The 26038-nt window shown below is 42.0% G+C and overlaps 1 protein-coding gene across 2 annotated transcripts in view; it reads left to right on the forward strand.

Annotated features, from left to right (window-relative positions):
- LOC135555913 (thyroid hormone receptor alpha) overlaps window positions 1–26038 on the forward strand; it is a 92443-nt gene that overhangs the window by 23860 nt on the left and 42545 nt on the right. The window contains exons 2-3 of one of the 2 annotated variants that reach the window (XM_064988721.1): window positions 20325–20717; window positions 25857–26005. The gene's annotated coding sequence lies outside the window, so the exon portion shown is untranslated. The remainder of the gene's footprint in view (window positions 1–20324; window positions 20718–25856; window positions 26006–26038) is intronic. The other variant, XM_064988720.1, reaches the window with a different exon arrangement.

Below are 26038 nucleotides of genomic sequence, written 5' to 3' on the forward strand. Positions count from 1 at the left end.
ATTATCTAGGTGTAAATACATACAATATAATATATATTATACATACAAGTTCAAAAATGTTTTGAAGTTGATAGGTTCATGTTACATCCTGATATTACCAGGTTTTAATATAACTGGTGATAAATGGGCTCCACCCCAGTTGGTAATTCGACCATGCTTACTACAAGTTTACTGTAGATAGCTGGCAGTTAGACTAATTTACCAATCTAAAAAATGGGCTAATTATGTGACTGATGATGCAAAATGTGGCAAAGCAAGTAACTTTTTTTCTTCCTGACTACAGTGTTATATTTGGGACAAATGCAACACATTAATTAAGGAGTACCACTCTCCATATTTTAAGCATAGTGGTGGCTGCATCATGTTATGGGTATGCTTATAATCATTCAGGACTGGGGAGTTTTTCAGGATAAATTTTTTTTGGGAATGGAGCTAAACACAAGCAAAATCCTAGAGGAAAATCTAATTCAGTCTGCTTTCCATCAGACACTGGGAGAGGAATTCACATTTCAGCAGGACAATAACCTAAAACACTAGGCCAAATCTACATTGGAGTTGCTTTCCAAGAAGACTTTGAATGTTCCTGAGTGGCCGAGGGAGTTTTGACTTAAATCTACGGCAAAAACTGAAAATGGTTGTCTAGCAACAAATGTTGCACAATCCAGGTGTGGAAGCACTTAAAGGCTTACCCAGAAAGACTCACAGCTGTAATCACTGCCAAAATGTGATTCTGAGGTGTGAGTACTTCATGATATTTCTGTATTTAATTTTCAATAAATTTGCAAAGATTTCTAAGACATATTTTCATTTTGTCATTATGGGTTAGTGTGTGTAGATGGTTTGGGGAGGGGTGTTATTTATTCCATTTAGAATTCTGGCTATAACAAAATAACATGTGTAAGTCAAGGGGTACCAATACTTTCTGAAGCAAATCTAATTGTACGTGTGGGGTACAGAGATAAGAATCAAAGTCAGGTTAAACACTTAATTGCACACAGAATCCTTGGAATTTATTATATGAGTTGTTATACTTATTTGCCATAACAAAGGGGTTGAATACTTATTGACTGAAGACATTTCAGCTTTTTATTTTTTAAGCATATGTATATTTAAAGAAAAAATAAATAATTTGTCTTTGACATAGGGTATTGTGTGTTGGTCAGTGACACCAAATCTGTTTAATCTCTTTTTTTAAATTCAGTCTGTAACACAACAAAATGTGGAAAAAGTCACAGGGTGTGAATACTTTCTGAAGGCACTGTATGCCGCTTATTCCTGGAACCGGCCCTGACCATGGAAACGAAGTCATGTCACCTCAGCAAAAGTGTTTATCATTTCCGGTCATAGATGATTCAACGAGTCACGCTGGGTATATAGGTTGTCTTACTCTTTTTGGGCTTGTTTATTTACATTAATGACACCAAGCAGGAATGTTTTTCTTTGTTACTAGGTAGTCAGTGTGTGAGATGTGGCGAAATGGACTGTAGCCCAGCTAACATATATTTTGGTTCCCAGAACTTTCTGGGAATGTACTTTTTTTTTGGGGGGGGGGGGGTTGTGGGAATGTTCCCTGAATGGTTTCTAGTGATCTGAAGGCAGATGACCTCCACTTAAGCGACGAGTGCTGCGTTAGATCACCGGTTAAATGTCAATTTTTTTTTACCCTGGAGATCAAGCCATCTAACTTTCCTCAACCTTCTGTACTGTAGAATAAAAAAATAAAGGTTTTGCCTTTATTTAATTAGGCAAGATGCCAGAGTCAAAGGTAAGGAAGAGTCAGAGCTCGTTTTGTCTGGCCCGTACGATTAAATGTAATGCATATGGCTATGAAATCTACTTTCTTGCGGTTTCTCTATTTTTCAATTGAAAGTTGAGCAACAAGGGTCAGTTGGGTTCAATGGAAAGGAGTCACAGTGAATCTGTGAGAGAAGAGTTGTCCTGATCATAAACCTTATCATTAGGTTATAATACAATGCTTATAAAACAGGCATACCAGGGTAACATTCAAATGTTTAGTGCACATTGCACAGTAAGTTGCAGGATTGGCTAACCTACATTTACTTTTAGGAGTAGGCTTAAGATGCACTTAGGTGATCTCACCTCAGTTCTTCTCCCTCTGAGGGATAAAGTGAGGAATTTAATGAGTGTAATCTGATCCTAGATCTGTGCCTACTACTAGCCGAAATCCATCTTCTGCCAGGACAAGTGTAGAATGTATGACATAGCAGAGTGATTTAATGAGAAGGTGGTCTATAAAAACAGTTAACCTCAAAGTGGGGGGAAAAAATGTTTTAAGATGATCATACCATACTTATTTTCCACTATCAATTGCAAATAAATTCATTTAAAAATCCTACAATGTGTTTTTCTGGATTTTTTTCCCTTATTTTGTCTGCCATAGTTGAAGTGTACCTATGATGAAAATTACAGGCCTCATCTTTTTAAGTGGGAGAACATGCACAATTGGTGGCTGACTAAATTCTTTTTTGCCCCACTGTACATGGACACAGAGACGCGTATATAAACATGCATGCGGACACACACTAGTGATGCATTGTCAGCTGTGTGTTCCGCCCGCAATTGCTAATAACCCATCCGCAACTGCCCGACGTATATGTGATAAATTAAAGATGTGAGGTCCGCACCCGACCCTAACCCACTAATATAGTCAAAGATGGAGTATTTTTTTATTTTTATTGACAGGCCTTTTAGATACCAGAATGTCACAAAAACACAAGCATTTCTCTACATCTGCAATAACATCTGCTAAATGTGTGTATGTGACCAATAACATTTGATTTGCTAAATCGATAGAATGAATTCTTCAATCTGGTTGACATCAGTAAGGTTTGTTTTCTTTCCTCTTTCATCTCTGTTTCTCTCATGCAGCAAAGACGTTTAGGGACTGGGGAGAAAATGCAATAACTCAACGAAACCAAAAAATACAGGAAAGATTTTCAGTGTAGAATCACCAAATAGCATCAGTTTCACCGGTTTGAAGGAAATTAAAATCTATCAAACGACACAATTTAAAAAAAAACGATTTCAGTTTGGTTTGGATGCTTATTTTGAATGTTTTGAAATACTACTATCAGCTGTTAAGATGCTGATAGAGCAGTAGCACCGCACATTCATTTTCTCAAGATTCTGAAAGAAACCAATCATATTTCTCTACTCCTGTTCCGGAGTCAGAATTTACATTTGGTGTATCATTTAACTGCAAGAAATGCTTAATTCTGCAGGGGTTAATATTATATTAGGCTATGTGAGAGGTTATAAGACCTACAGTTCAAATTTCAGTTAGGCTACTATTCCATTTAACCCATCTCAACAGTACAGTTCTCTTGACGTGCCATTTTGAAGTCCCCAGTGCTGGCACTGCTATCATCCTCTTTTGCCACCTCACCAAATATTTTCCAGATAATAGCCTACTCTTCTGACCTTCCCTTCTATTTTTTTTCAACTCTCCATTTCACCGATCTTTTTTTTTTTCTTATTGAATTCAACTCCGACATTGTCCTTTTCGCCTCGGTTGGATCAGTGTTAACTTTTTCTACCGAAGTTCACAAAAGCATTTAACAATTGTGTATTTGGTGCGCTACAGTTAGTGCATAGCCTAAGCTTTAGAGCCTAGCGCCAGATAAATGTAGCCTACAGATATGAATTGCACAAGAATTATACTTTTGGCATATTTAAAAAAAATTTTTTTTTAATGTATGCATTTTTTTCTATTTATTCAACCCACACACTAGTGCACACACACATGGACACATGCATGAACACACACTCACACACGTGCTCCTTCTCCTCCTTTTTCTTGTCTTCAGCTGGGCTTTTGGTTATGCTTAGTATTGCGTAACTAAAGGGTTGCCGAAAATGACAACAGCCCTCCCTCCTCCTGAGGTTGTTTTTGCCTGGTGCCCAATTGGACTATCGCCACAGCAGCCAAGGTCAATCACACATACCAGGCCCCTCTGTGCCATCTGGGGCGACGTGTGTGTGTGTGTGTGTGTGTGTGTGTGTGTACTGTGTCTCTGTGTGTGCATGCGGTGATGCTCTGTATTGACCATGAAGAAGCTTTGAAGCCACTGATTGGCCGTCGTCCAATCCTACAGTTTTGTGGTGGTAGGGGACACTAACATTTAGTAATCTTAAAAAATAGATTTTCAGGAATAAAAAAAATAAGTATTTTATATAATTCTAAAGTATTAAGGCAGGGATTATCAACTACATTTAGCCCAGAGACAATTTTTTTTCTTGAATGGATGGTCGGGGGGCCGAAACATAATTACAAATAGTTTGTACACCGCAAATTGACAGCAAGAAGCCTAAATAGCTATATTTGACAAACATAATCATTTCAAACCGTGCTTACATTTGCATACGATCACATGTCTCTATATTATGTTTGGAAATACTTGAACAGATTGCCTAAATTAAAATAACTTGCAGCTGGTGCTTTTATAGTCTATGGCGAATAATAATACACACACAAATAATATATTCGTCAAAATTTGACACACCTACTCATTCAAGGGTTTTTCTTTATTTGTACTATTTTCTACATTGTAGAATAGTAGTGAAGCTGTCAAAACTATGAAATAAGACCTATGGAATCATGTAGTAACCAAAAATGTGTTTAACAAATCAAAATATATTTGAGATTCTTCGAAGTAGCCACCCTTTGCCTTGATGACAGCTCTGCACATTTGTCTGTAATATAATAAATGGATAAAAAACTAATGTAGACATGAATACATGCATTTCTATTGGTAAACAAAAGTACAATGGTGGGGTGGTGTCAAGATGGAGGCACAGTGGCTTTACAGTACCCCCCCCCCCCACCTGTTAGTCATCTAGTGTATATATAAGTCATTGGTGTGTCTCTCTTGTGTGTGTGTGTGTGTGTGTGTGTCTTTCCTCATTTGCATAACACACCCGAGGCCACCCCATTGAACTCCCTTATCGCCTCACCCATCTGCAAAGGCTTCGCACTGAGCAAACACTTTTATCAGTGACCTCTAATCCACTCGCTGAGTTAGTGTGTGTGTGTACACGCTGTCTGCATCTCTTAGTGCCTCAAAGGACATTATGTACTCGTGTTCACCCCTCATACATGTCAACCACTTCACTCGCTGTTGTGTAAATTGAGTGTAATTGTCCTTTTCTCCCTTTACACTACATGTAGGGTTCCCAAACTTTATTGCTTTGACACACCAATTGAGGTGTCTTTTGATCCGCAACCCACCATAATGGTTGAGTGGCGAAAGAAATATACACACACCAAAAATAAGTAGAAAATATAATCTTGGCAGCGAAGAGAATGTTGTAGTTTCAGAAGTAATTTCCTGAAATTCTACACATCCTGCCATGGAGCTGAAAGAGAATTGTGCAGTTAAGCTTCATTCCCTAAAATGTAACACATTTTGACCGAGGCTAATGCTGTGTTCTTAGGCTCAAATGTAAATGGGGGCCTGATTTTTGTCTAGCTTTTATTTTGTTTGTAAATTCTCAAAGGTTATAGGCTATTATTGAAAAAGATATACTGTAGGTATGTCTTTTCTACATACTTGGTTTAAGTTTACACTGAAAGCGTTTTCCCATACTGAAAGTTAAGTAAATAATAATTTGCTCTTCACAAACTGTCATCCCGCGACCCACCTAGAGCCCTGGCTGGGTTGAAACCCACAGTTTTGGAACCACTACACAACATTTGGTTAATTGTTCAGTAGTCTTATGGCTTGGGGTTAGAAGCTGTTAAAGGAGCCTTTTGGTCCTAGACTTGGCGCTTTGGTACCGCTTTCCGTGTGGTAGCAGAGAACTGTTTATGACTTGGGTGACTGGAGTCTTTGACACTGCCTGGATGGCTGGAAGCTTGCCCCCAGTGATGTACTGGGCTGTACACAGACGTGTTGTTGCCTGGGGGCGGCCCGTCAAGAAGTCCAGGATCCAGTTGGAGAGGGAGGTGTTTAGCCGCAGGGTCCTTAGCTTAGTGATGAGCTTTATGGTTTTGAACGCTGAATGTAGTCAATGAACAGCATTCTCACATAGTTGTTCCTTTTGTCCAGGGGGGAAAGGGCTTCGGATCTGTTGGGGCAGTATGTGAATTGGAGTGGGTCTAGAGTTTCCGGGACGATGGTGTTGATGTGAGCCATGACCAGCCTTTCAATGCACTTCATGGCTATAGAGTGCTACGGGTCGGTAGTCATTTAGGCAGGTTACCTTCGCTTCCGTGGGCACAGGGACCATGGTGGTCTGCTTGAAACGTAGGTATTACGGACTCGGTCAGGGAGAGGTTGAAAATGTCAGTGAAGATGCTTGCCAGTTGGTCCACGCATGCTTTAAGTACACGTCCTTGTAATCCTTTTGGCCCCGGGGATTTGTGAATGTTGACCTGTTTAAAGGTCTTAATGCTCTCGGTAGCCGATGTATCACACAGTCATCCAGAACAGCTGGTGCTGTCATGCATGCTCCAGTGTTGCTTGCCCCGAAGTGAGCATAAAATACATTTTGCTCATCTGGTAGACCTGTGTCACTGGGAAGCTCGCGGCTGTGTTTCCCTTTGCAGTCTGTAATAGTTGTCATGCCCTGCCACATCCGACGAGCTTCAGAGCCGGTGTAGTAGGATTTAATCTTAATCCTTTATTGACGCTTTGCTTGTTTGATGGTTCGTCTGAGGGCATAACAGGATTTCTTCTATCCGTCCGGATTAGTGTCCCACTCCTTGAAAGCGTTAGCTCTAGCCCTTAGCTTGATGCAGATGTTGCCTGTAATCCATGGCTTCTGGTTGGGATATGTACGTACGGTCACTGTGGGAATGTCGTCTATACACTTGTTGATGAAGCCAATGACTGAGGTGGCGTAGTCCTCAATGCCGTTGGATGAATCCCAGGAACATATTCCAGTCTATGCTAGTAAAACAGTCCTGTAACATCCGCGTCATCTGAGCACTTCCGTATTGAGTGAGTTACTGTTACTTCCTGCTTTTTAATTTTTTTCTTCTTGTAAGTAGGAATCAGGAGGATAGAATTATGGTCAGATTTGCCAAATGGAGGACGAGGGAGAGATTTGTTTGCATCTCTGTATGTGGAGTAAAGGTGGTCCAGAGTTAAATAAAATATTTTTTTAAATTTTATTTTTGTCATTTTCTCCCCCCCGCTGGTTGCACGTGACATGCTGGTAAAAATTTGCGAAAACTGATTTAAGTTTGTCTGAAGTCCCTGGGCCACGAGGACCGCCGATTCTGGATGAGCATTTTCTTGTTTGCTTATGGCCTTATTGAGTTGGTTGAGAGCGGTCTTAGTGCCAGCATCGGTTTGTGGTGGTAACTCGACGGCTGCGAATAATATAGATAAGTACTCTCTTGTTAGATAGTGTGGTACTCTGCCTCAGGCGAGCATTACCTCAAGACTTCTTTAATATTAGACAATGCGCACCAGCTATAATTGACAAATAGACACGTAGCTTCTCTGTCCTGCCAGTGCATGGAAACTCCCGCCAGCTCTATATTATCCGTGTCGTCGTTCAGCCACGACACAGTGAAGCATAAGATATTCATTTTTAATGTTCCTTTGGTATAATCTTGATCGTAGGTCATCCATTTTATTTTCCTATAATTGCATGTTGGCCAATAGAATGGATAGCAGCCTGCAAATTCTCAGAAGGCAGCCCGTTTTCTCTGCTCAGCTCGCTTCTTTGTTCTACTGTTCTCCTCTGCTCAGCTCTCCTCTACTCTGCTGGCTCAACGTGTGTTTTTTTTTTTCTCCATCAGTCCTGCTCACTATGTTCCTAAGGGACCTAAATCAGGCCTGGAGCAGACCCTCGTCATCCTCAATCTCACCTTATCTTTGACCACCTTATCAGTTGTAGATGGGGGAGAGGGGGTATAATATAAGTTATGTATGGAGAGCGTGCCTTTTTAGACAGAGGGTGGGGAACGGAGGTGGATGGATGGAGGGGGGGGGGGGGGTCGAGAGGGAAGATGTATACCATGTAGGTTATATGCAGAGTTCCACCCTAGTTGTTGCTCAGGCAAGCCTCTGCTTTGACTGGCTGACTGGGTTAGGTTTAGTACTGACCTCTCCTTTCCTCATGTACCCTCAGCTAACCAATGAAGCAAGGGGCCCCTCAGGGGTGCTGCTGCACAGAATGCATAGTCACTCACTCTGCCTTAGGCTCCCTCTCACTTTTTTTTCTCCTCTCTTTCAGCCTGTCTTACACTTTCTTTCTTTTACTCTCTCACACTAACGTTCTCTTCCTCTCTCTGAAATTCTCTCTCACTTCTCTCTGTTCCTGCTATTTCTCTCCATCTAATCTATTTTCAATGTCTCATGTCTGATGCCTTCCTCTTCCTCTTTCTTTCATTCTTTCTTTCTTGGCTCACTAGTTGTTCCTGGCCTCCTCCCTTCTCTTTCAGAGGTAAAGGAAGCTGTCAGTAACTACTGACTAATATCTGATGTGACATCACAGCAGTGGATGTGCTGTTTCTTTTATTGATAGGGTACATTTGGTCTGTACACTGTACACGTGGCTGTTGAGTTTAAACCTGTATCACTAATCTCTAGGCTACACAATCAATGCACCATCGCTGTGATAGTAAAGTAAAGCCACAATCAAATGGGCCCATTAACAAATGTAAACAATGGAGCAATATTGTAAGTTGCAAAATCCACCCCCACACACTTGCCTGTATAATGATTATGCTGTTGAAGCACCTTTGGCAGCGATTGCAGCCTTGAGTCTTCTTGGGTATGACGCTACAAGCTTGGTACACCTGTATTTGGTGAGTTTCTCTCATTCTTCTCTGCAGATCCCCTCAAACTCTGTCTGATTGGATGGGGAGCGTCACTGCACAGCTATTGTCAGGTCTCTCCAGAGATGTTCGAATGGGTTCATGTCCGGACTCTGACTGGGCCACTCAAGGACATTCGGAGACTTTCGAGCCGCTCCTGCATTGTCTTTTCAGGGTTGTTGTCCTGTTGGAAGGTGAACCGTCGCCCCAGTCTGAGTGCTCTGGAACAGGTTTTCATCAAGGAATTCTCTGTACTTTGCTCCTTTCATCTTTCACGACTTTCCTGACTAGTCTCGCAGTCCCTGCCGCTGAAGAAAATGTCCACAGCATGATGCTGCCACCATGATTCACCGTAGGAATGGTGCCAGGTTTCCTACAGACATGACACCAAAAGGCACTTAACTTGTCATGGCTGCAATCCCACTAACAGGATAACTGTCATCAACAACCGCTGAATAGCATAGCGCTACATTCAATAAATATTACTAAAAATGTTTATATTCAATAAATCACAAGTGCAATATAGGAAAACACAGTTTAGCCTTTTGTTAATCCACCTGCCGTGTCAGATTTGGAAATTATGCTTTACAGCAAATGCAATCCAAGCGTTTGTTTAAGTTTATCGATCGCATGACAAAACATTAAGTACACTTAGCATCAGGTAGCTTGGTCACAAATCAGAAAAGCAAGCAAATGAATTGTTTACCTTCGGATGTTTTCACTCACGAGACTCCCAGTTACACAACAAATGTTCCTTTTGTTCCATAAAGATTATTTTTATATCCAAAATACCTCTGTTTGGCGTGTTATGTTCAGAAATCCAGAAGAAAGAGCGGTCATGACAACGCAGACAAATTCCAAATAGTTTCCATAATGTCCACAGGAACATGTCAAATGTTTTTTTATAATCAATCCTCAGGTTGTTTTTAAAATATATAATCGATAATATATCAACCGCAACTGTCTTTCACAGTAGGAGAGGGAAAAGTAATACCTTTCCAAACTCATGTGACCACTTGACGCGATCTTATCGTTCTGGCTCATTTTTCAAAATAAAAGCCTGAAACTCCAGTGGGGAGAACAAGTATTTGATACACTACAGATTTTGCAGGTTTTCCTACTTACAAAGCATGTAGAGGTCTAATTGTTATCATAGGTACACTTCAACTGTAAGAGACGGAATCTAAAACAAAAATCCAGAAAATCGCATGGTATGATTTGTAAGTAATTCATTTGCATTTTATTGCATGACATAAGTATTTGAAAACCTACCAACCAGTAAGAATTCCGGCTCTCACAGACCTGTTAGTTTTAGCCTCCTGTTCTCCACTCATTACCTGTATTAACTACACCTGTCCACACACTCAATCAAACAGACTCCAACCTCTCCACAATGGCCAAGACCATAGAGCTGTGTAAGGATATCAGGGATAAAATTGTAGACCTGCACAAGGCTGGGATGGGCTACAGGACAATAGGCAAGCAGCTTGGTAAGAAGGCAACAACTGTTGGCGCAATTATTTGAAAATGGAAGAAGTTCAAGATGACGGTCAATCACCCTCGGTCTGGTGCTCCATGCAAGATCTCACCTCGTGGGGCATCAATGATCATGAGGAAAGTGAGGGATCAGCCCAGGACTACACGGCAGGACCTGGTCAATGACCTGAAGAGAGCTGGGACCACAGTCTCAAAGAAAACCATTAGTAACACACTACACCATCATGGATTACAATCCTGCAGCGCACGAAAGATCCCCCTGCTCAATCCAGCGCATGTTCAGGCCCATCTGAAGTTTGCCAATGACCATCTGGATGATCCAGAGGAGGAATGGGAGAAGGTCATGTGGTCTGATGAGACAACAATAGAGCCTTTTGCTCTAAACTCCATTCGCCGTGTTTGGAGGAAGAAGGATTAGTACAACTCCAAGAACACCATCCCACCGTGAAGCATGGAGGTGGAAACATCATTCTTTGGGGATGTTTTTCTGCAAGGGGACAGGACGACTGCACCGTATTGAGGGTCGGATGGATGGGGCCATGTATCGCGAGATCTTGGCCAACAACCTCCTTCCCTCAGTAAGAGCATTGAAGATGGGTCGTGGCTGGGTCTTCCAGCATGACAACGATCCGAAACACACAGCTAGGGCAACTAAGGAGTGGCTCCGTAAGAAGCCTCTCAAGATCCTGGAGTGGCCTAGCCAGTCTCCAGACCTGAACCCAATTTATCCTTTTTGGAGGGAGCTGAAAGTCCGTATTGCCCAGCGACAGCCCCGAAACCTGAAGGATCCGGAGAAGGTCTGTATGGAGGAGTGGGCCAAAATCCCTGCTGCCGTGTGTGCAAACCTGGTCAAGAACTACAGGAAACATATGATCTCTGTAATTGCAAACAAAGGTTTCTGTACCAAATATACTTATGTCATGCAATAAAATGCAAATGACGTACTTAAAAATCATACAATGTGATTATCTGGATTTTTGTTTTCGATTCAGTCTCTCACAGTTGAAGTGTACCTATGATAAAAATTAGACCTCTACATGCTTTGTAAGTGGGAAAACCTGCAAAATCGGCAGTGTATCAAATACTTGTTCTCCCCACTGTATGTCTGAAGACTGACACCTTGAGGAAGCGATAGGAATCTGGTTCATATCCCTTTAAATCCAGCAAAGGGAGGCTATGAGACATGGAGTTCTCAAAATAGAAGCCACTTCCTGTTTTGATTTTCCTAAGGGTTTCACCTGCAATATCAGTTCTGTTATACTCACAGACAATATTTTGACAGTTTTGGAAACTTTTGAGTTTTCTATCCAATACTCATAATAATATGCATATATTATCAACTGAGACTGAGGAGCTAGCTATTTCCAATGGGCACCTTTTCATCCAAGCTACTCAGCCATAAAAAGTTAAAGGACTCTGACCATGAGAAACAAGATTCTCTGGTCTGATGAAACCAAGATTGACCTCATGCAGGCCAATGAGTTTCATCTGACCAGAGAATCTTGTTTCTCATGGTCTGAGAGTCCTTTTATAGGTGCATTTTATTTAACCAGACAAGTCAGTTAATTTTTTTTATTATTTTCAATAACCCGCTGTTTCTAACTGCCTTGTTCAGGGGCAGAATGACAGATTTTGTTCCTTGTCAGCTTGGGGATTTGAACTTGCAACCTTTCGGTTACTAGTCTAACACTCTAACCACTAGGCTACACTGCTGCCACTTTTGGCAAACTCCAAGCGGGCTGTTGTGCCTTTTATTGAGGAGTGGCTTCTGTCTGGCCTCTCTACCATAAAGACCTGATTGGTGGAGTGCTGCAGAGATGGTTGTCCTTCTGGAAGGTTCTCCCATCCCCCAAGAGGAACCCTGGAGCTCTGTCAGAGTGACCATCTGGTTCTCGGTCACGTCGCTGACCAATGCTCTTTTCCCCCGATTGCTCAGTTTGGCCAGGCAGCCAGCTCTAGGAAGAGTCTTGGTGGTTCCAAACTTCTTCCATTTAAGAATGATGGAGGCCACTGTGTTCTTGAGGACCTTTATTGGTCCCCAGATCTTCCCCAGATCTCTACCTCGACACAATCCTGTCTCGGAGCTCTACTGACAATTACTTCAACCTCATGGCTGGGTCTTTGCTCTGACATGCACTGTCAACTTTTTTTTATACCTTGTCAGCTCGGGGATTTGAACTTGCAACCTTTCGGTTACTAGTCCAATGCTCTAACCACTAGGCTACACTGCCGCCCGGCTACATTACCATGGGGATTGTCATTGGTCATTACACCCATTATTTTGCAACGCATTAACAGTGCCTTCAGAAACACTTCACCTCCCTTGATGTTTTCCACTTTGTTACAGCTAAATTTAAAATAGATTTAAATTGAGATTTTTTGTCACTGGCATACACACAATACCCCATAATGTCAAAGTGGAATTTTGTCTTTCGAAATTTTGAATAAATAAAAATGAAAAGCTGAAATGTCTTTATGGCAAGCCTAAATAAGTTCAGGAGTAAAAATGTCCTTAAGTTGCATTTGCTCACTCTGTGTGCAATAATAGTGTTTAACATGACTTTTGGATGACTACCTCATCTCTGTACCCCACACATACAATTATCTGTAAGGTCCCTCAGTCGAGCAGTGAATTTCAAACACAGATTCGACCACAAAGACCAGGGAAGCTTTTGAATGCTGTACAAAGAAGGCCACCTATTGGTAGATGAGTGAAAATATTGAGTGTACAATCCAGGTGTGGAAAGCTCTTGGAGACCTACTCCGAAAGACTCCCAGCTGTAGTCGCTGTCAAAGGTGCTTCTACCAAGTATTGACTCAGTATTGTATTTCATTCTCAACAAATTTACAAACATTTTCTGAAAACACATTTTCACCTTCTCGTTATGGGTGTGTAGATGGGTGAGGGAAAAAAAAAACATGTATTTAATGCTGTGACCCACCGCCCCAGACCATGATGGACCCTCCACCTCCAAAATGATCCCGCTCCAGAGTACAGGCCTCGGTGTAACGCTCATTCCTTTGACAATTAATGTGAATCCGACCATCACCCCTGGTGAGACAAAACCGCAACTCGTCAGTGAAGAGCACTTTTTGCCAGTCCTGTCTGGCCCAGCGACGGTGGGTTTGTGCCCGTGATGTCTGGTGAGGACCTGCCTTACAACAGTCCTACAAGCCCTCAGTCCAGCCTCTCTCAGCCTATTGCGGACAGTCTGAGCACTGATGGAGGGATTGTGTGTTCCTGGTGTAACTCGGGCAGTTGTTGCCATCCTGTACCTGTCCCGCAGGTGTGATGTTTGGATGTACCGATCCTGTGCAGGTAATTTATCAAACAATATTTACATGTGTTTTGGGGAAGGTGCGTGTGTGCATGCGTGTCCCACCCCATGATATTCTTTCCTAACATCCTTAAGGGACTCTTCATTTAACATGATAAGTCAATACTTTGTAGAAGCACCTTTGGCGGCCATTACAGCTGTGAGTCTTTGGGTTTGTCTCGAAGAGCTTTGCACACCTGGATTGTACAATATTTACCCATTATTCTTTAATCAATTCTTCAAGCTCTGTCAAATTGATTGTTGACCATTGCTAGACAGCCATTTACATTTTTTTACATGCATTTTCAAGCCGATATCAGTGAAAACTAACTGGGCCACTCAGGAACATTCAATGTCGTCTTGGTAAGCAACTCCAGTGTAGATTTGGCCTTGTGTTTTAGGTTATTGTCCTGCTGAAAGGTGATTTTATCTCCTAGTATATGTTGGATAGCAGACTAAACCAAGGTGTTTCTCTAGGAGTTTGCCTGTGCTTTTCTCCATTCGGGTAAAAAAAAAATTATCCTGAAACTCCGTACTCCTTTAACGATTACAAGCATACCTGTAACATGATACACCCACCACTACACTTGTAAATATAGAGTGGTACTTGGTAATGTGTTGAATTGGATTAACCCCAAACATAACACTTTGTATTCAGAACAAAAAGTTAATTTCCTTGGCACATTTTTTGCAGTATTACTTTTGTGCCTTGTTGCAAACAGAATGCATGTTTTTGAATATTTTTATACTGTACAGGCTTCCTTTTCACTCTCATTTATGTTAGTATTGTGGAGTATCTACATTGTTGAGCCATTCTCAGTTTTCTCATATCACAACCATTAAACTCTAACTGTTTTAAAATTACCATTGGCCTCATGGTGAAATGCCTGAACAGTTTCCTTACTCTCTGGCAACTGAGTTAGGAAGGACACCTGTATCTTTGTAGTGACTGGTTGTATTGATACACCTTCCAAAGCCTAATGAATAACTTCATCATACTCAAAGGGATATTTGCATCTGCCAATCGAGGCATTGAAAAACCTTACTGGTCTTTGTGGTTGAATCTGTGCTTGAAAATCACTACTCGATTGTGGGACCTTACAATTATTGTCACAATATTCTTCCTGGGAAGGAGAGGTGGACCAAAACGCAGCGTGGTTGAAGTTCATGGTTCTTTAATAAGAACTCAAAACATGAACAAACTACAAAACAATAAACGTGAAAACCGTAACAGTTCTAACTGGTGCATAAAACACAAAGACAGGAAACAATCACCCACAAAATACCCAAAGAATATGGCTGCCTAAATATGGTTCCCAATCAGAGACAACGATAAACACCTGCCTCTGAGAACCACTCTAGGCAACCATAGACTTACCTAGACAACAAAACTGAACACAACCCCATATTCTAATAAACCCCTAGACAAGACGAACACAATAAATCACCCATGTCACACCCTGGCCTAAACCAAAATAATAAAGAAAACAAAGAACTAAGACCAGGGCGTGACAATTATCTGCATGTGTGGGGTACAGAGATGAGGTAGTCATAACACAATGAGTCCATGCAACTTATTATGTGAGTTGTGAAGGCCATTTTCACGCCTTAACTTATTTAGGCTTGCCATAAGAAAGAGGTTGAATACTTATTGACTCGAGACATTTCAGGTTTCCATTTTATATTAATCTCAAAAATGTTCAAACAAACCCACTTTCACATTGAGGTATTGTTTGTGGATCAGTGACACAATATCTAAATGTCATCAATTTAAATTCCGGCTGTAACACAACAAAATGTGGAAAAGGGAAAGGAGGGAAGGCAGTCTCTGACAGAAGTCTTGCCAATGCCATATGTTATTTTCATCCCTCCTTGTCAGTGTGTCCTTGGCAGATAGTCACTGATTGCTAACATTAATTAAATTAACTAAATAATTGATGTTTTGTTTGTGATTGCGCTCCCTCTGTCACTCTTTCAAGCGCCAGGGAGTCGATCTGAGTCACCCTCTCCTTGTTTGTTCAATGGCTAAAAATCACAAGGCCGTTACCAAAGTAACACAGTGAAAAATATGTCCTTGCCTTAAACAGTTTTGAGTAGGCCTTCCGGGCTGGGCTGTAAGAGTACTGGAAATGAGTTCATGCTGTTCATAATGTCTCACAGAGGGGCTGGGTACTGGGGTTTTTGATGCTTGCTAGCTGAAGCTGGAGTCCTGTAATTCACAAATAATGATAGAGCATGAAGTAGTCTTGAATGGCACATTTTCCCACCAGAGTACTTATTTTCTTTATTTTACAATAGCTGTATCCTCAATTCCACAGTAGAGGTGTTAGTGCTGCCGGTGGCCACTACTTACAGCTAGGGTTGCACATTTTGGGGAATATTCAGAGGTGGAAACTTTCTGTGGGAATTAACGGGAATATATGGGAATTAACGGAAATATATGCACATTAATATTAGTACCATTTAAATGTAGGTGTTTTTTGCATTGGACATATTTACCATCTCATATGGAGACCGAATCATAAACATCTTACCTGATCATAAGTAGACATAATTGCAAATGATTCAATCCTTCCAATAGAAAAAACAACTATTTAGTCAACTCATTTTAATTAAAGTTACATTTGTGACTCTTCACACGGGATGATATCACTAAACAACAAAAGGGAATATTGAATGATCCCAATGATCCATCGCTTCTCCCAAAAATGTTTTCAACATACATCTGTAAAATGATAGTCCAGAAACTAAAGGTGAAAGAGCCTCAGATCCATAAAGTCCCTTCCACCAGGTGACTGATGAGATATATTGGCACGACTGCCACATTGCATCTACATCCTAAAGCCCTTGCTTGGAAGTGTACTTCGACAGACTGCCAAGAACTTTGCCCTCATCCAGGCCAAGGTGGCGAGACATGGTAGCGATGACACCATAGGCCTTGTTGATCTCTGCACCAGACAGGATGCTCTTGCCAGCATACTTGGGGTCCAACATGTACACTGCGACATATATGGGCTTCAGGCAGAAGTCTTCATGCTTTTTGATGTATTTCAGAACTGCAGTTTACTCTGCTTGGAGCAACAGTGAAGTGGGCAGGGCAGTATGAGTTTATTCTCTTACATCTGCAAGCAGAGTCTGAACATCAGACCGGATGGCATTGTCTCCCTCAATCAGTGCAATGGCTATTGCTATAGGTTTAAGGAGTTTCAGGCTGCTTACCACTCTCTCCCAAAATATATCATCCAGGAGGATCCTCTTGATGGGGAAGTCCATATCGGCAGACTGTTGATGGGTGGAGATAATGTAGTTAATTATTCCTTGTCCACGAACGTTCAATGTCCCATCAGAGATGATTGCAATAATCTGCTTTCTCTATGATTTGCTTGACCTTCACTTGAACTCTGCATCCAGCAAATTAGTAGATAAAGCATGTCTGGTTGGAGGGGTATATGCTGGGCGAAGAACATTCAGAAATCTCTTCTAATACAGCTCGAGCAAGACATTCATCAGAATTTCTCTGACTACGTTCCCCCATTGAGTAAAGAAAAACTTCTGATTCCAGGAGGACCATGAGCTGTTGCTATCAATAAGGAGCCTGATTGACAAAAGTTCTATTCAAGGTGAAAATTATCAGAGGTTGCTTGTTGTGAGCGCTGAGGGAACTTTATGCGCATGGCCAGATTCTGCATCTTTGTTGCATTTTTCACATAATTTAGCATTAGTTGCTGTGTACATTTGCAAATGTACACAGCTTTTCCTTCTACATTAGTTGCTGTGAAATGTCTCCACGTGTCAGATAATGCCCGTGGCATTTTCCTGTAAAATAAGACAAATGAGTAAAAAAACAAACAATTCCATGTACAGATAAATAGTTAAGCAGTTAGATTAAACAACTCATTTGTAAGATAAATGTTTTAAAATGAAATGTATGGAAACAGGTGAATTAACACTCAATTGGCAGGCTCAAGCAAGCTAAAAACCCACATGGTAGCAAAAACCAACTAGCAGAAATTGTTAACAAGTTAGAAATGATTTAAACACACTTTGCTGTAGGATACTATTTATTAGTTAACAAAAAATATTGTATGTCGTATAAAATATATTCACCCCACCCAGTATTGTAATCAAAACATACCAGAAAGCATGTAGTCCTTGGCTCAGACAGTTTAGTAGTGTGGGCTCAATAGCATCTCATTCCTGTGCAAGATCTTGAGAATCAGCTGTACATGTGATGAAGTGCACTGTGCATGCAAAGGGTTGCAATTCCATTGAATTGGGGATAGTTTAACCATAACATGCCACAAGACCTAAATCAAATCAAATCAAATTTTGTCACATACACATGGTTAGCAGATGTTAATGCGAGTGTAGCGAAATGCTTGTGCTTCTAGTTCCGACAATGCAGTAATAACCAACAAGTAATCTAACTAACAATTCCTAAACTACTGTCTTATACACAGTGTAAGGGGATAAAGAATATGTACATAAGGATATATGAATGAGTGATGGTACAGAGCAGCATAGGCAAGATACAGTAGATGGTATTGAGTACAGTATATACATATGAGATGAGTATGTAAACAAAGTGGCATAGTTAAAGTGGCTAGTGATACATGTATTACATAAGGATGCACTCGACAATATAGAGTACAGTATATAGGTATACATATGAGATGAATAATGTAGGGTAAGTAACATTATATAAGGTAGCATTGTTTAAAGTGGCTAGTGATATATTTACATTTCCCATCAATTTCCATTATTAAAGTGGCTGGAGTTAGAATTAGAATTGTCTTAGGTGTATCCCACAAAAAAAGTTTGACTGATATAAACTAAAAATGTTGATGAATTTAAGGAGAATTCCCGGGATTAACCTCCCCATTAAAAATGTCCTGAAATTTCCCGGAAGGTTTCCGACTCTTTGTAGCCCTACTTTAGTGACTATAGAAAGTCTGCCTTGAATTTCTTCACATTTTGTGTTCCAAACTGGGATTCAAATGGATTTCATTGTCATTTTCTGTCAATGATCTACACAAAATACTGTCAAACTGTAAGAAAAATTAAATTAAAAAAAGATGAATACAAAATTAAACACTGTATACATTGATTTAAATAAGAATTCACCCCTGAGTCAATGCATGTTAGAAACGCTTGATTTATAGATGTGAGTCTTCTTGGGTAAGTCTCTTAAGAGCTTTGCACACCTGTATTGTGCAATATTTGCCCATTTATTCTTTTAAAAATTCTTCAAGCTCTGTCAAGGTGTTGGGGATCATAGCTAAACAGCAATTATACGGTATTTGTTTTTAATTCTGTGCCTTGTGTACTTTTGAATGTTTGGGAATATTTTTATTCTGTATATTTGTGTTCTTTTCACTTTGTCATTTAGGTCATTATCATAGATCAACATTGTAGTGACTCCATCTTCAGTTTACTCCCATCACAGCTATTGAACTCTTAACTGTTTTAAAATCACCAAAGGCCTCGTGACATCCCTAAGCCGGTTTCCTTCCTGTCCTGCAGCTCAGTTCAGAGGGATGACTGCATCTTTTATGTGTCTGGGTGGTTTAATGCATCATCCACAACATAACTATTAACTTGACCATGCTTAAAGATACAGTGCATTCGGAAAGTATTCAGACCCCTTGACATTTTCCATATTTTGTTACTTTACAGCCTTATTCTAAAATTTATATTTTTTCCCTCATCAATCTACACACAATTCCCCATAATGACAAAGGAAAAATTTATAGTTTTTAGAAATGTTGGAAAATGTATTAAAAATAAATAACTATCATATTTACATAAGTATTCAGACCCTTTACTCAGTATTTTGTTGAAGCCCCTTTGACCAGTGATTACAGCCTCGAGTCTTCTTGGGTATGACACTACAAGCTTGGCGCACCTGTATTTGGGGAGTTTCTCCCATTCTTCTCTGCAGATCCTCTCAAGCTCTGTCAGGTTGGATGAGGAGCGTCGCTGCACAGCTATTTTCAGGTCTCTCTAGAAATATTTAATTGGTTTTAAGTCCGGGCTCTGGCTGGGCCACTCAAGGACGTTCAGAGTCTTGTCCCGAGCCACTCCTTCATTGTCTTGGCTGTGTGCTTATGTTTGTTGTCCTGCTGGAAGATGAACCTTCGCCCCAGTCTGAGGTCCTGAGCACTCTGGAGCAGGTTTTCATCAAGGATCTCTCTCTACTGTGCACCCACCGTACATCTTTCCCTCGATCTTGACTAGTCTCCCAGTCCCTGTTGCATCAGACCAGAGAATCTTGTTTCTCATGGTCAGAGTCATTTAGGTGCCTTTTGACAAACTCCACTTGCTTTGGGCCGTAGTAGGCTATTTCCTACTTGCAGAATAGGCCATTTCCTACTTGCACTGTATGTGAAACAGTCTCTTGAGGTAGCAATTTATAGATTTTCTAAAATGCTATTCTCCCTACTTGAACTTGTCTTCAAGTAATACCTCCCTAAAATAATGTTGACCTCAACTCCACAATACCACAACAGCAAAGCAGACCAAACTCAATGACACACCAGTAAAATCAAGGCTTTGACTGTTTTTACAGTATCTACCCTGTGAGTTTGTCTAGGCGTAATCTGTGTTCCGGAAACCAGTCCTCTGATAATCTACCCTGTGAGTTTGAAGGTTCTTTGTACTCAGTTAGTTGGCTTCTCTGTGTTTATGTCGAACCCTTCTGTTCTGTGTGTGTCTTACAGGTGCAGGCTGACCTTTTTGGGAGGTAGACAAGGACCGAGCAGTGGGGCACGTCTGAGGCTTTCAGACCCAGGGCTAGCCGAGCTAGCGAGCTGCTGCCAAAATAAAGCAGAGAGAGAGCCTGAAAACAGTTTGCCTGGGTGGCAGCATCACATCTGGAAAATGGCCCACCTGGGAGGCAGTCAAAACCAGAAGGCTGCATGCTTGGGGGTCAGTCACTTACATTAAACAGCACAGCGGCAAGCCTGAATGGTTCGGGGACCCTGAGAGCAGAGCGCTGCCTTAGGGACTGAAAGGGGAGCCTATTATCAGCCGTTAATAGCCCGCCAGGTGGCAAAGGCTGTAAGAAGAACAGTAAGACCCAGCAGAGCGAGGGTGAGAAGAACAATCCACAGGTGAGTTCTCTGGTTCCTTCTCTAGTTCCTTCCCATTCTGCCCCTTCTCTCCGCCTTATGATGCAGTGGGTGAAACAACAGGAGTAGTAAGACTGGGGCCTGATTGGATAGCTCAGAGCTTCAGCTCTTTTATATCCATATCTGCACATTGAATTTGAGAAGGCGAGGCAAGGTTATCTCAAGGCTTAAGGTATAGATTTAGGGTGCTCTTAAGGTGGTCTTGAGTCAAGGAATTGTTCTAAATGCGGTCGACTAACTTATTTCCCAACATGAGTAACCTGAGTAAACCAGTCCACTGCCTCTTGTTTGTTGTCTGGCTGTGGCGTTAATCCACTGGAAGCTCCATGTACCTCTGACCTTTTTGATTGGCTAATCCTCCGTGACCCGCCAGGTGGCGCGAGGGTTTCTGGGGGGGGAGAGTCAAAGTGGAGGAGGGAGCTAGGCTGTCAGAGATCGAAGTGACTGATCCAACTGAACAGGGCCTATGTTAAAAAAGCATCTCGGAGTAGGAGTGCTGATGGAGGATCAGGTCCTCCTTCGGCCGAGCCCTTTTCTGTATGCCTTTTTAACACGACTGTGCTAGTGCACTCCGGATTGTTTGGCTGTGGGGCTATGGATATATCCCACTGCTGACACCAATGTGGTACATTTGGTGTGGACACACCTCGGGGTTGATGTTTGACTGTTGTGCTTCATAGTCTAAGATGAGGATCTCCCTCGTCGTGTGTTTAGCTCAAATAAGTTGGATCAAACAGATCTCATGTCCCCTTTTGATCCCCTTGATCTAATGTCTTCCATTATGATGCCTGAGGGGTAAAGTCAGGATTAAACCAGTCCCTGTGTTTCAATGGGATTCTGGGTTAGGAACGTAGCTCAATACCGAAAGTGCTGATATTTGTTCTGTTTCACACATGTACAGGTGTGTAACAAGTGTGTTTTGTTGCACATCCCCCTCCCCTAAAACCCCAGCGGACAGCGGGGTCACGGCCAGGGACACTGGAGCAATTAAGGTTTTAGGCCTTTGCTCACGGGCAGATGGACAGATGTTTTTCACCTAGTCGGCTCGGGAATTAGAACCAGCAACCTTCAGGTTGCCCAACGATCTAGCCGCTAGGCTACCTGCCGCTCCCAAGGCTCCATTCTTTATTTGACATAAACAATGCTATTTCCATATTCCTCATCGTGTGACAAAACACTCGTATCTTTGACCCCGTCCTCAGGGAACCCCCTTTCTATTCTCTCAGCATTCCCTACTCCCTCTGCTGTGAAAATGTCACTTGTAATAACTTCTATTGATAATCGTCTCACGCATCATACTAGCACCCATAACACCTTTCCCTTTCCTGCACTTTGTGTTGCCATGGTAATGTCCTCCCTTCCCTGCACATGCTGCACGGGAACAGCTGAGCAACAGGTTGATGTATAGAAACCAGAACCCCAGGCCGACCAATCAGAGGCTCCTGCCGTGGAGTGCTCACCTTACTGAACTTGTGGAAGCTATGCGTTTGTGTGAGTGTTGGTGTGCGTGCTAGCATGCGTGCGTTTGTGTGTGCGCTGTACGATACTTGTTCGTATCATGGCAAGGAAACAAAACACGAAGCGAATGTGACTTTATTAGGAAAACAGCCCTGATGTTGGAAATAAACACCATTATGTTGTCATCCAGAGTCACATGTATTTATTTTCCAAGCTATAGCACACTATTTTACAGGCAGCAGGTTTTTAAAGGACCAAGAGAGCTTCGTGTTTACATTTTTGCCATGGAAAAAACATTGTAACACTGGTATTGTCAAAACCGGTGTGTGTGCCTCCCTCCCTCCCTGCCTGCTGAAGCTCAGCATGTGTCCAGACTGCAGAGTGCAAACAGAGTTGAAGGTAGATGCTTTCATCATGCAGATCAATATGTTACCAGTCAGAGACGACGCGCAACGTCGGCTGGAGAATCTATGACTCTTGCCTATAGCCCTATAACTAGTGCTGCCACGATACCAGCATTTTGACTTGAATACCGATACCAGGTTTATTATCTCAATACCAAAACGAGACCACACAAAAAAATAAGGCTCATTAGCCAAAGCCAGAATGGCACTTGATCCAAGCTACTGCTCTGTCAGATATCGGCCTATACCGATGTTGGCATTTTTAGCTAATATCGGCCGATTCCGATATGTTCACTGACAATATCGTGCAGTATGTGCGTACAGTCACTGTGGAGACGATGTCATCGATGCACTTATTGATGAATCCAGTGACTGTGGTGTACTCCTCAATGCCGGAACATATTCCAGTCTGTTCTAGCAACACAGTCCTGTGGCTTAGCATCTGCTTCATCTGCTTCATTCCACTTTTTTTATTGACCGAGCCACTGGTGCTCCTGCTTTAATTTTTTGCTTGTACGTAGGAATCAGAAGGATAGAATTACGGTGACATTTGCCGAATGGAGGGAGAGGGAGAGCTTTGTACGCGTCTCTGTGTGTGGAGTAAAGATGGTCTAGAGTTTTTTTTTTTTTTTTTTTTTTTTTTTTTTTTTTTTTTCCTCTCTCTCTCTGGTTGCACATTTAACATGCTGGGAGAAATTAGGTAAAACTGATTTGTTTCCCTGCATTAAAGTCCCTGGCAACTAGGAGCGCCACCTGGATGAGCGTTTTCCTGTTTGCTTATGGCGGTATACAGCTCATTGAGTGTGCGGTCTTTGTGCCAGCATCGGTCTGTGGTGGTATGTATCATCTTGCATTGGATAGTGTTCTAGCCTGTATGGACATTGTTTTGCGAACAGTAATGAACAGTGTCAACATTTCTACATGCTGTGTTGCATTATTCAAGTGTGTAAACTTCTGTGAAGCATGCATGGGGTCTTGGGAGCGATTGCAGCTCAGACCGCTCTAGAAATGAATGAGCAAGTGGATGCTTTTGCTCTTCACCCTATAAAAGGGCTGTGCTGATAGACTTAATCCGCTCAATCACTTGAGACACATTTGTCAGCAGTACCGAATGTATCAGCCCAGTCCATATTTGGTCGAGTTGGGTAGGGTGTTCTGGGGAAGGAATGTGACAGCCTGCCTTGTGCCAGATGGAGATTGATGTTGGGGTTGTGGGGGCCTTGTGGCTTGGGAAAAGAGGGCATGGTCTCCAACTTTTTAACTCTCCTACCCTACCCAGGCTACCTCCCTGTATATTAGATACACTGAGTGTTTTCTGTAGGGGGAGTGGGTGGATGGAGGACGAGGCGCCAGTGAGGTGTAGACTGCTCCCAGATGGCCTGCATCAGGTTTTGAGATCAAAACATTCTTAACACTTCATAAATCCCACCTGGGGCCTACTGCCCTGCTGCTGGTGGGGAGTTCCAGGCCAGACTCACTCTTAACACTCCGGAACCCTGCGGAACGTTCCGCCCACCACACCACTGCTCTGGAATAATACTGACTAGCCCTGGTCGTGGCCGCGGCCACGAGAACTGGGTTGTTCCACAGGTAGCCCTACAGTATTGATAAAGTTATACCTTCATGCTCCATCACAACCTTTGCCCTGTTGTCAGTCAGATTCCGGATTTAAAGGAACAATTCACACACAAATGAATGTTTGTTTTATTTATTGATGTTGTTGCTCAGGCCCTGAAAGTGGTCAAATGTTTGAGATGACTCTGTGGCATGAACCATGCCATCTGTTGTATAGATGTAGCTGGATGTCTTATGTCATCATTTCTGGTGGTGGCTTTCTTTCCCATTTATTTGGGATTGAGGCTTATAGCTGGATATACACAACAGATGGTGTGGGACTCATCTCGACATTTTGACCATATTTGAGATCCTAAAAGGCCTGAAACACGTTGATTTTGGAGTGAACTATCCTTTTAAGGAGCCATAAAGGGACGTGAGATACTCACGGGGAAATCCAGCGAATGTAAGCCTCACGTGGCAGGCTTCAATGCTCTGTCGACTTGTCAGACAGACTGCTGGATGCATGGAGAACAAGAATTCACAACTGCACAGTATATGAAGTCAGAAAGCAGCATGTACAGTATATCAAGTCTGAAAGCAGCCCATATTTTAATAACAGGCCTGGTCTGCTTAGCACCAGCCAACAGGTCTGCCTTACTATTCCCTCCAAGCTCCAGTTCCATACACATCACACATGATAAACTTCAGCTTCAAGTTAGGAAGTCTGCAGTTGATGTCCAGTTGTTGATGTGTCCACAGAACTAGAACTATTCCACAATTGTAATGACATGCAGAACCCCCCCCCAAAAACATACAAAATTGGCAATGCCTTTCCTGAAGTCAAAGCTAAACAATCAACACTGTTTTATTCCCTTGGTCATCACTGTACATCATTACACGCACAATTGAACAGCAGCGTATGTTCTATCTTTTCTGTTATGTCACTGGATGCTCAACACCTCTTTAAAAAGAAAAATAGAACAACAAATGCGCCTGGGGCGACCAGTGACTGTCTTTTGTGGGGGGTTTTTACCTTCGCGGATCTCCGCTTTTAAATGCCTTTTTTTAGTCATGTCTCAGCTTTATACAGTAAATAAAGTTTGATTGATACAGATACAAAGGCCTGTCTACTAACCGTAATTTTCACTGATAAATACTGATAGAAATTAATATATTGTCTGTTCCTTAACCCATTTGGAATGCCTTAACCTTTTTTAATAAACTAACACAACAAGTTGAGTACTCAACTACAAATATATAAATACACACACACACACACACACACACACACACACACACACACACCTCTGCCTATCTGTGTGGATGAGATGTGGAAGGCAGACCAAGTGCAGTAGAGAATCTTAGACATGGTTAGGCTCACGTCAACACTAGGACTGGACCTGGGTGTTAGAGGTGTGTATGGGTCAAGTTTGAGTGTTGTGGTTCTGTTTTTTTTTCTTTCTCCGAGACCTGAGAGAGAGACCATGTTTTTTTTTTTTTAAATCTATTCACCGTTAAAGGGTTTCTTTCACATGCAAGGTTAGCTCTGAGGTCTGGTGTGCTTTCTGCTTCCCATACTGGAACTTGGGTGTCTCCTCACACACCTATCCCCATATTCCTGCCGTTATTGCTTTTGCAATCACTGTGTACCCTTAGGGTCTTTCATGTTCATTGATATTGTAGGGGGGGCTTGGTTTTACAGGGGCCCTAAAGAAGGCCAGTGCCGTCTCACCTTTTGAAGTACATTGTTCGCAGTCACGCAAGATTATGGCTAAAAGGAAACCAGAGACCCTCCACCACCCCACCTCTGCTCCTTCTCTCCCAGTCACCTCTCCCTGGAGAACAATACAGGTATCTACCGTAGGACCCTGTCTGCATCCTAAA

The sequence above is a fragment of the Oncorhynchus masou genome, chromosome 15 (genome assembly GCF_036934945.1).
Source record: "Oncorhynchus masou masou isolate Uvic2021 chromosome 15, UVic_Omas_1.1, whole genome shotgun sequence".
Classification (NCBI taxonomy): domain Eukaryota; kingdom Metazoa; phylum Chordata; class Actinopteri; order Salmoniformes; family Salmonidae; genus Oncorhynchus; species Oncorhynchus masou.